Raw genomic sequence first — 10,232 nt, forward strand, 5'->3', positions numbered from 1 at the left:
GTGAAGGACTATGGAAACATTCTGGCCCAAATTACAGAAACAAAATTATAATTTTAAAACATAATTACATTTAAAAAATATAATCTATTAGACATAGGGTCTCTGGTTGTATTTCTAAGTCCTTGATTCATTTTGAGTTGAGTTTTATGCATAGTGAGAGATAGGGGTTTAATTTCATTTTGTTGCATATGGAATTCCAGTTTTCCCAGCACCATTTGTTGAAGAGGCTATCTTTTCTCCAATGCATGCTCTTGGCACCTTTGTCTAATATAAGATAATTGTAGTTTTGTGGGTTAGTCTCTGTGTCCTCCATTCTTTACCATTGGTCTATCAGTCTGTTTTAGTGCCAATACAATGCTGTTTCTGTTACTATTGCTCCGTAATATAGTTTAAGGTCTGGTATAGTGATGCCACCTGCTTCATTCTCCCTGAATAGGATTGCTTTATCTATTCTGGGTCTCTTATTTTTCCAGATGAATTTCATGATTACTTTTTGCATTTCTATGAAGAATGTCATTGGAATTTTGATTGGAATTGCATTAAATATATATAGTGCTTTTGGAAGTATGGTCATTTTGATAAAATTAATTTTACCTTTCCAAGACCAAGGTAAATCTTTCCCTCATCTTTTTTAATTTTTTTTATTATTAGTTGTTCAAAATATTACATAGCTCTTCACATATCATTTTTCATACATTTGATTCAAGTAGGTTATGAACTCCCATTTTTACCCTGTATACAGATTGCAGAATTACATCGGTTATACATCCAAGTTTTTACATACTGCCATACTAGTGTCTGTTATATTCTGCTGCCTTTCCTGTCCTCTACTATCCCCCCTCTCCTCCCCTCCCCTCCCATTTTCTCTCTCTACCTCATCTACTGTAATTCATTTCTCTCCCTTGTTTATTTTTTCCCTTTCCCCTCACTTCCTCTTATATGTAATTTTATATAACAATGAGGGTCTCCTTCCATTTCCATGCAATTTCGCTTCTCTCTCCCTTTCCCTTCCACCTCTCCTCCCTGTTTAATGTTAATCTTCTTCTCATGCTCTTCCTCCCTGCTCTGTTCTTAGTTGCTCTCCTTATATGAAGACATTTGGCATTTGTTTTTTAGGGAATGGCTAGCTTCACTTAGCATAATCTGCTCTAGTGCCATCCATTTCCCTGCAAATGCCATGATTTTGTCATTTTTTAGTGCTGAGTAATACTCCATTGTGTATAAATGCCACATTTTTTTTATCCATTCATCTATTAAAGGGCATCTAGGTTGGTTCCACAGTCTAGCTATTGAGAATTATGCTGCTATGAACATCGATGTAGCAGTATCCCTACAGTATGCTCTCTTAAGGTCTTTAGGGAATAGTCTGAGAAGGGGAATAGCTGGATCAAATGGTGGTTCCATTCCCAGCTTTCCATGGAATCTCCATACTGCTGTCCAAATTGGCCGCACCAATTTTCAGTCCCACCAGCAATGCACAAGTGTACCCTTTTCCCCACATCCTCACCAGCATTTGTTGTTGTTGGACTTCATAATGGCTGCCAATCTTACTGGAGTGAGATAGTATCTTAGGGTGGTTTTGATTTGCATTTCTCTGACTGCTAGAGATGGTGAGAATTTTTTCATGCACTTATTGATTGATTGTATGTCCTCCTCTGAGAAGTGTCTGTTCAGGTCCTTGGCCCATTTATTGATTGGGTTATTTTTTTCTTATTGTTTAATTTTTTGAGTTCTTTGTATACTCTGGATATTAGGGCTCTATCTGAAGTGTGAGGAGTAAAAATTTGTTCCCAGGATGTAGGCTCCCTATTTACCTCTCTTATTGTTTCTCTTGCTGAGAAAAAACTTTTTAGTTTGAGTAAGTCCCATTTGTTGATTCTTGTTTCTAACTCTTATGCTATGGGTGTCCTATTATGGAATTTGGAGCCCAACCCCACAATATGTAGATCGTAGCCAACTTTTTCTTCTATCAGACACAGAGTCTCTGTTTTGATATCAAGCTCCTTGATCCATTTTGAGTTAACTTTTGTGCATGGCGAGAGAAAGGGATTCAGATTCATTTTGTTGCATATGGGTTTCCAGTTTTCCCAGCACCATTTGTTGAAGATGCTATCCTTCCTCCATTGCATGCTTTTAGCCCCTTTGTTAAATATAAGATAGTTGTAATTTTCTGGATTGGTCTCTGTGTCCTCTATTCTGTACCATTGGTCCACCCGCCTGTTTTGTTACCAGTACCATGCTGTTTTTGTTACTATTGCTCTGTAGTATAGTTTGAAGTCTGGTATCGCTATACCACCTGATTCACTCTTCCTGCTTAGAATTGCTTTTGCTATCCTGGGTCTTTTATTTTTCCATATGAATTTCATGACTGCTTTCTCTATTTCTACAAGAAATGCCATTGGGATTTTGATTGGCATTGCATTAAACCTATAGAGAACTTTTGGAAATATCACCATTTTAATGATGTTATTTCTGCCTATCCATGAACAGGGTATATTTTTCCATCTTCTAAGATCTTCTTCTATTTCTCTCTTTAGGGTTCTGTAGTTTTCATTGCATAAATCTTTCACCTCTTTTGTTAGGTTGATTCCCAAGTATTTTATTTTTATTTTTTTGAGGATATTGTGAATGGGGTGATTGTCCTCATTTCCACTTCAGAAGATTTGTCGCTGATATACAGGAATGCCTTTGATTTATGTGTGCTGATTTCATATCCTGCCACTTTGCTGAATTCATTTATTAGCTCTAGTAGTTTCTTTGTAGACCCTTTTGGGTCTGCTAGGTATAGAATCATGTCAAACGCAAATAGTGATAATTTAAGTTCTAATTTTCCTATTTTTATGCCTTTACTTTCTTTCGTCTAATTGTTCTGGCCAGTGTTTCGAGAACTATGTTGAACAGAAGTGGAGAGAGAGGGCATCCCTGTCTTGTTCCAGATTTTAGAGGGAATGCCTTCAATTTTTTCCATTCAGAATGATGCTAGCCTGAGGCTTAGCGTAGATTGCTTTTACAATATTGAGGTATGTTCCTGTTATCCCTAGTTTTTCTAGAGTTTTGAACATAAAGGTATGCTGTACTTTGTCGAATGCTTTTTCTGCATCTATCGAGATGATCATATGGTTCTTATTTTTAAGTCTGTTGATGTGGTGAATAACATTTATTGATTTCCATATATTGAACCAGCCTTGCATCCCAGGGATGAATCCTACTTGATCATGGTGTAAAATTTTTTTGATATGTTTTTGTATTCGATTCGCCAGAATTTTATCGAGGATTTTTGCATCTAGGTTCATTAGAGATATTGGTATGTAGTTTTCTTTCTTTGAAGTGTCTTTGTCTGGTTTAGGAATCAGGGTGATGTTGGCCTTGTAGAATGAATTTGGAAGTTCTCCCTCTTTTTCTATTTCCTCAAATAGCTTGAAAAGTATTGGTATTAGTTCCTCTTTAAAGGTTTTGTAAAACTCTGCTGTATATCCGTCTGGTCCTGGGCTTTTCTTAGTTGGTAGTCTTTTGATGGTTTCTTCTATTTCCTCAATTGATATTGGTCTGTTTAGGGTGTCTATATCCTCCTGACTCAATCTTGGCAGATCATATGACTTAAGAAATTTATCGATGCCTTCGCTATCTTCTATTTTATTGGAGTATAAGGATTCAAAATAATTTCTGATTATCTTCTGTATTTCTGAAGTGTCTGTTGTGATATTTCCTTTTTCATCCCATATGCTAGTAATTTGAGTTCTCTCTCTTCTTGTCTTCGTTAGCATGGCTAAGGGTCTGTCGATTTTATTTATTTTTTCAAAGAACCAACTTTTAGTTTTGTCAATTTTTTCAATTGTTTCTTTTGTTTCGATTTCATTAATTTCAGCTCTGATTTTAATTATTTCTTGCCTTCTACTTCTTTTGCTGTTGTTTTGCTCTTCTTTTTCTAGGATTTTGAGATGAAGTATGAGATCATTTATTTGTTAGTTTTTTTTCTTTTTTTAAGGAATGCACTCCAAGCAATGAATTTTTCTCTTAGAACTGCTTTCAATGTGTCCCATACATTCCGATATGTTGTGTCTGTGTTTTCATTGATCTCTAAGAATTTTTTAATTTCCTCCTTGATGTCTTCTATAACCCATTGATCATTCAGTAACCTAATGTTCATTCTCCAAGTGATGCATGATTTTTCCTTCCTTCTTTTATTGTTGATTTTCAGTTTGATTCCATTATGATCAGATAAGATGCATTGTATTATCTCTACTCTTTAATATTGTCTAAGAGTTGCCCTGTGACATAATATATAATCTATTTTTGAGAAGGTTCTATGTGCTGCTGAGAAAAAAGTGTAACTGCTTGATGTTGGGTGGTGTATTCTATATATGTCAATTAAGTCCAGGTTATTAATTGTGTTATTGAGTTCTATAGTTTCCTTATTCAACTTTTGTTTGGAAGATCTGTCCATTGGTGAGAGAGGTGTGTTGAAGTCTCCCATGATTATTGTATGGTGGTCTATTAGACTCTTGAACTTGAGAAGAGTTTGTTTGATGAACATAGCTGCACCATTGTTTGGGGCATATATATTTATGATTGTTATGTCTTGTTGGTGTATGGTTCCCTTGAAAATTATGTAGTGTCCCTCTTTATCCCTTTTGATTAAGTTTGGCTTGAAATCTATTTTATTTGATATGAGTATGGACACTCCTGCTTGTTTCCGAAGTCCATATGAGTGATATTATTTTCCCAACCTTTCACCTTCAGTCTATGTATGTCTTTTCCTATCAAATGTGTTTCCTGTAGGCAGCATATTGTTGGGTCTTGTTTTGTGATCCATTCTACTAGCCTGTGTCTCTTAATTGGTGTGTTTAAGCCATTAACATTTAGGGTTATTATTGAGATATGGGTTGTTCTTCCAGCCATATTTGTTTATTTATGTTACTTAACATGGTTTGTTTTTCCTCTTTGGTTATGTTTTCCCTTTACTGTACTACCTCCCACTGTTGGTTTTCATTGTTATTTTCCATTTCCTCTTCCTGTAATGTTTTGACGAGGATGTTTTGAAGAGATAGTTTTCTAGCTGCAAATTCTTTTAGCTTTTGTTTATCGTGGAAGGTTTTAATTTCATCTTCCATCCTGAAGCTTAATTTCGCTGGATACACAATTCTTGGTTGGAACCCATTTTCTTTCAGCTTTGAAATATGTTGTTCCAGGATCTTCTAGCTTTCAGAGTCTGTGTTGAAAGATCAGCTGTTATCCTGATTGGTTTACCAATAAATGTAATCTGCTTCCTTTCTCTTGTAGTTTTTAAAATTCTCTCCTTATTCTGTTTTTTGGACATCTTCATTATAATGTGTCTAAGTGTGGATCTTTTATGATTTTGCACATTCGGCGTCCTGTAGGCTTCTAGGATTTGGGATTCTGTCTCATTCTTCAAGTCTGGGAAGTTTTCTCGTATTATTTCATTGAATAGTTGGCTCATTCCTTTGGTTTGGACCTCTATACCTTCCTGTATCCCAATGACTCTTAAGTTTGGTCTCTTAATGTTATCCCATATTTCTTGGATGTTCTATTCATGGTTTCTTAACAGTCTTGCTGAGCTGTCTATGTTCTTTTCAAGTTGAAATACTTTGTCTTTATTGTCTGATGTTCTATCTTCTAAGTGTTCTACTCTGCTGGTAGTATTCTCCATTGAGTTTTTAAGTTGGTTTATTGCTTCCTGCATTTCTAGGATTTATGTTTGTTTGTTTTTTATAACCTCTATCTCTCTGTATAGTTGATCCTTTGCTTCTTGGATTTGTTTATGTAATTCATTGTCGAAGTGATCTTTCATTGTCTGAATTTGCTGTCTAATGTCTTCCTTGAGACTCCAGATCATCTGAAGCATGTATATCCTGAATTCTTTATCTGTCATTCCATCTGCTGCAGCTGTTACCTCTTCTAAAGTTGAGTTGACCTGCATTGCTTGTGGTCCTTTCTTTCCTTGTCTTTTCATACTGTTCGCGTTTCTTTCTGCTTGGTGAAACTGTTGTGTTATTGAATTTTCCCCCTATAAATTTATATTGCTCTTGTATAGTTGCAAAGTCTCCCTCGCAGGTGCAGGCGGCGGCTCTGCCCCTCCTCCAATTGGGGCAATGTGCCTATCACACCAGCAGGCTTCTGGGCCTGTTGTGCCGGTGGGTTGCAGGTCCGCCTACCTTGCAGGCGCGGGGGGGTGGCTCTGCCCCTTGTATCCTGCTAAAGTGGATACCGCTGGGAAGGAATCTCATTGGCCGAACTCTGGTGATGTCATCTCTCTGCTATTGCGGGCCCCAGGCTCCTAGCCGGAGTGTCCGAAGGGAGGGGTGGGACTTGCTTGTCTCTGGTCTGACTCAATCTCTGGTTTTAGTTCTGGGTTCTCTATTTCATAAAGGCTTGGTTAGAGTCCCTTCATGTCGCCTGCTAAGCCGGGCGGGCAGTGGCTGTTCCATGAGCCGGGCGGGTGGGGGCCATTTGCCCGAGCAGGGCGGGCGAGGGCCGTTTGCAGAGCCTGACGGGCGGGAGCTGTTCGCCCGAGCCGGATGGGCGGCCCCGCCGGGGGCAGTTCACAGATCCCAGCCGGCAGGGGCCGTTTGAACGTTAGCCGCAATGGGCGGGTAACGGCCGTTTGGCGGCGGCCGGCGGGACTGGAACTCTGTGCCACGTGGCTGAGATTCACTCGTCTGGGGCAAACTTTCACCTCCAATAAACTTACTAATTCCCGGCAGGTCTCCTTTCAGCGGAATTTTGCTAGAAGTTTCTCAGCAGGAAGAATCTAGGTGTATTAATGCGTCTCTCTGATCCCGTTAATGTGGAGGTACTGAAAGTGCTGCCTCCCCACCGGCCGCCATGTTGGGTCCCCAGTATTAATTCTTCTTTGAAGGTTTTATAAAACTCTGCTGTATACCTATCCAGTCCAGGGCTTCTCTTGGTTGGTAGTCTTTTGATGGCTTCTTCTGTTTCCTCCTTTATTATTGGTCTGTTTAAATTGTGTGTATCTTCCTGACACAATCTGGGCAAATCATATGACTTAAGAAATTTATCAATATCTTCACTATCTTCTATTTTATTGGAATATAGGGTTTCAAAATAATTTCTAATTATCTTCTTTATTTCTGTAGTGTCCATTGTGATATTGCCTTTTTCATCCCATATGTTAGTAATTTGAGTTCTCTCTCTTCTTCTCTTTGTTAGCATGGCTAAGGGTCTGTTGATCTTATTTATTTTTTCGAAGAACCAACTTTTAGTTTTATCAAATTTTTCAATGTTTTTTTTTGTTTCAATTTCATTGATTTCTGCTCTGATTTTAATTATTTCTTGTCTTCTACTACATTTGCTGTTGTTTTGCTCTTCCTTTTCTAGGGCTTTGAGATGAAGTGTGAGCTCATTTATTTGTTTTTTTTTTCTTTTCTTTTTTTGAGGAATGAACTCCAGGCAATGAATTTCCCTCTTAAAACTGCTTTCATTGTGTCCCATAGGTTCTGATATGTAGTGTCTGTATTTTCATTTATCTCTAAGAATTTTTTGATTTCCTCCTTTCTGTCTTCTGTAACCCATTGATCATTCAGTAACATATTGTTCATTTTCCAGGTGATGCAGGATTTTTCCTTCCTTCTTTTATCATTGATTTCCAGTTTTATTCCATTATGATCAGATAAGATGCATGGTATTATCTCCACACCTTTATGTTTACTAAGGATTACCCTATGGCATAATGTATGGTCTATCTTTGAGAAGGATCCATGTGCTGCTGAGAAAAACATATATCCACTTGATGATGGTTGATATATTCTATCTATGTTGGTTAAGTCTAGGTTGTTGATTGTGTTATTGAGTTCTATAGTTTCTTTATTCAACTTTTGTTTGGAGGAACTGTCCAATAGTGAGAGAGGTGTGTTGAACTCACCCATAATTATTGTGTTGTGGTCTATTTGATTCTTGAACTTGAGGAGAGTTTGTTTTATGAACGTTGCAGCATCATTATTTGGTGCATACATATTGATAATTGTTATGTCTTGTTGGTGAATGGTTCCTTTTAACAGTGTATAGTGTCCTTCTTTATCCCTTTTGATTAACTTACGTTTGAAGTTGATTTTATTTGATATGAGTATGGCCACTCCTGTTTGCTTCCGAGGACCATGTGAGTGGTATGATTTTTCCCAACCTTTCACCTTCAGCCTGTGTATGTCTTTTCCTATCATATGAGTCTCCTGAAGGCAGCATATTGTTGGATTTGTTTTTTTAATCCAGGTTACTAGCCTTTGTCTCTTGATTGGTGAATTTAAGCCATTTACGTTTAAGTTTACTATTGATATATGGTTTGTACTTCTAGTCATGCTTATTTATATGTTAATTTTCATTATATAGATCTTTCACCTCTTTTGTTGATTCCTAAGTATTTTAGTTTTTCTCCAGCATGTGGGATTAGGCCCCAACTTCCTTAATAATACTCTTGTGGTACAAGAATTAAAATCATTAATCAAAAGGGATGGATTCAAACTAAAAAGTTTCTTCTCAGCAAAAGAAACAATCTGTGAGGTTAATAGAGAGGCTACATATTGGGAGCAAATCTTTTCCCCTCACACATCAGACAGAGCACTAATCTCTAGGGTATATAAAGAACTCAAAAAGCTAAACACACACACACACACAAAAAAAAAAAAAAAAAAAAAAGATAACCCAATCAATAAATTGGCCAAGGACCTGAGGAGAAACTTCTCAGAAGATGCTGTACAATCAATCAATAAATACATGAAAAAATGTGCATCATCACTAGCAATCAGAGAAATGCAAATCATAACCTCTCTAAGATTTCATCTCACTCCAGTCAGAATGGCAGCTATTATGCATACAAACAACAATAAGTGTTAGTGAGGATGTGGGGAAAAAAGGTGCACTCGTATATTGCTAGTGGGACTGCAAAATGGTGCAGCCAATATGGAAAGTAGTATGGAGATTTCTTGGAAAGTTGGAAATGAAACCACCATTTGACCCAGCTATCCCTCTCCTCGCTCTATACTCAAAGGACTTAAAAACAGCATACTACAGGAACACAGACATATCAATGTTTATAGCAGCACAATTCACAATAACTAAACTTTGGAACCATCATAGATGCTCATCAGTAGATGAATGGATAAAAAAATGTGGAATGTATACACAATGGAATATTACTCAAGAAAAGGTAATAAAATCCTGGCATTTGCAGGTAAATGAGTGTAGTTAGAGAAAATAATGCTAAGTTAGTTAGCCAATCCCAAACAATCAAATGCCGAATGTTTTCTTTGATATAAGGAGGCTGATTCATAGTGAGATAGGAAGTGGGAGCATAGGAGGAATAGACAAACTCTAGATAAGGAAAAGGATTTGGAGGGGAAAGGAGGGGGCATGAGGTATTAATGATTGTGGAATGTGATGATCATTATTATCCAAAGTACAGCTATGAAGACACAAATTGGTGTGAATGTACTGTGTATATAACAAGAGATACGAAAAAGTTGTGTTCTATATGTGTAATAAGAATTATAATGCATTCCATTGTCATATATAAATTAAAAATGTTTTTTTAAAAAAGCATAATCTACCCCAAGGCTACATTACAGAACATAATGTTGGGATTTACTAATATTAGTTTGTAATTTTGAGAGCTGAAAATGTATTTTCTTAAATAGAACATGTTTTGTGAATTGTCTCATATAACCTTGAGCAGATTAAATTGATACAATACAAAATATTAGTTGAACATTGTAACACTATAATATAGCGATATTAAAATAATTTTATTCTAGACTCTAAAACAAAGAATAATATTACTTTATATATATGCACATATATACACATATATATTATCTTTATAGTATTTCTTATTAGCAATGTAATTATAGAACTAAGTAAAACTATAAAAAGAATAAAAATTTAGATGCAAATATTTGAACATTCTTTTTTTCTTTTTAAATAAGTACCTATTCTAGTTGAATGTATAGGGGTTGGTCTTAATAATTATAAAATGATAAAATATTGTTGCCTGACTGCCAGTGGCACTAGATTATTTTAATATTAAACACTTGACGTTGTAAAATACATTGATTGCTATACTAAGTGTTGTGAAAATTATGTAGAGATAGGATTAGCATGTATTTGGGTTATGACCTGCTATGCTGAAGTTAAATGTGGATTTATTAGTCAGCTTTTAGTAAGTTATTATGTGTTAACAGATGACTTGAAATTTTTAGTAGCTT

This window comes from Marmota flaviventris, chromosome 6 (genome assembly GCF_047511675.1).
Source record: "Marmota flaviventris isolate mMarFla1 chromosome 6, mMarFla1.hap1, whole genome shotgun sequence".
NCBI lineage: Eukaryota > Metazoa > Chordata > Mammalia > Rodentia > Sciuridae > Marmota > Marmota flaviventris.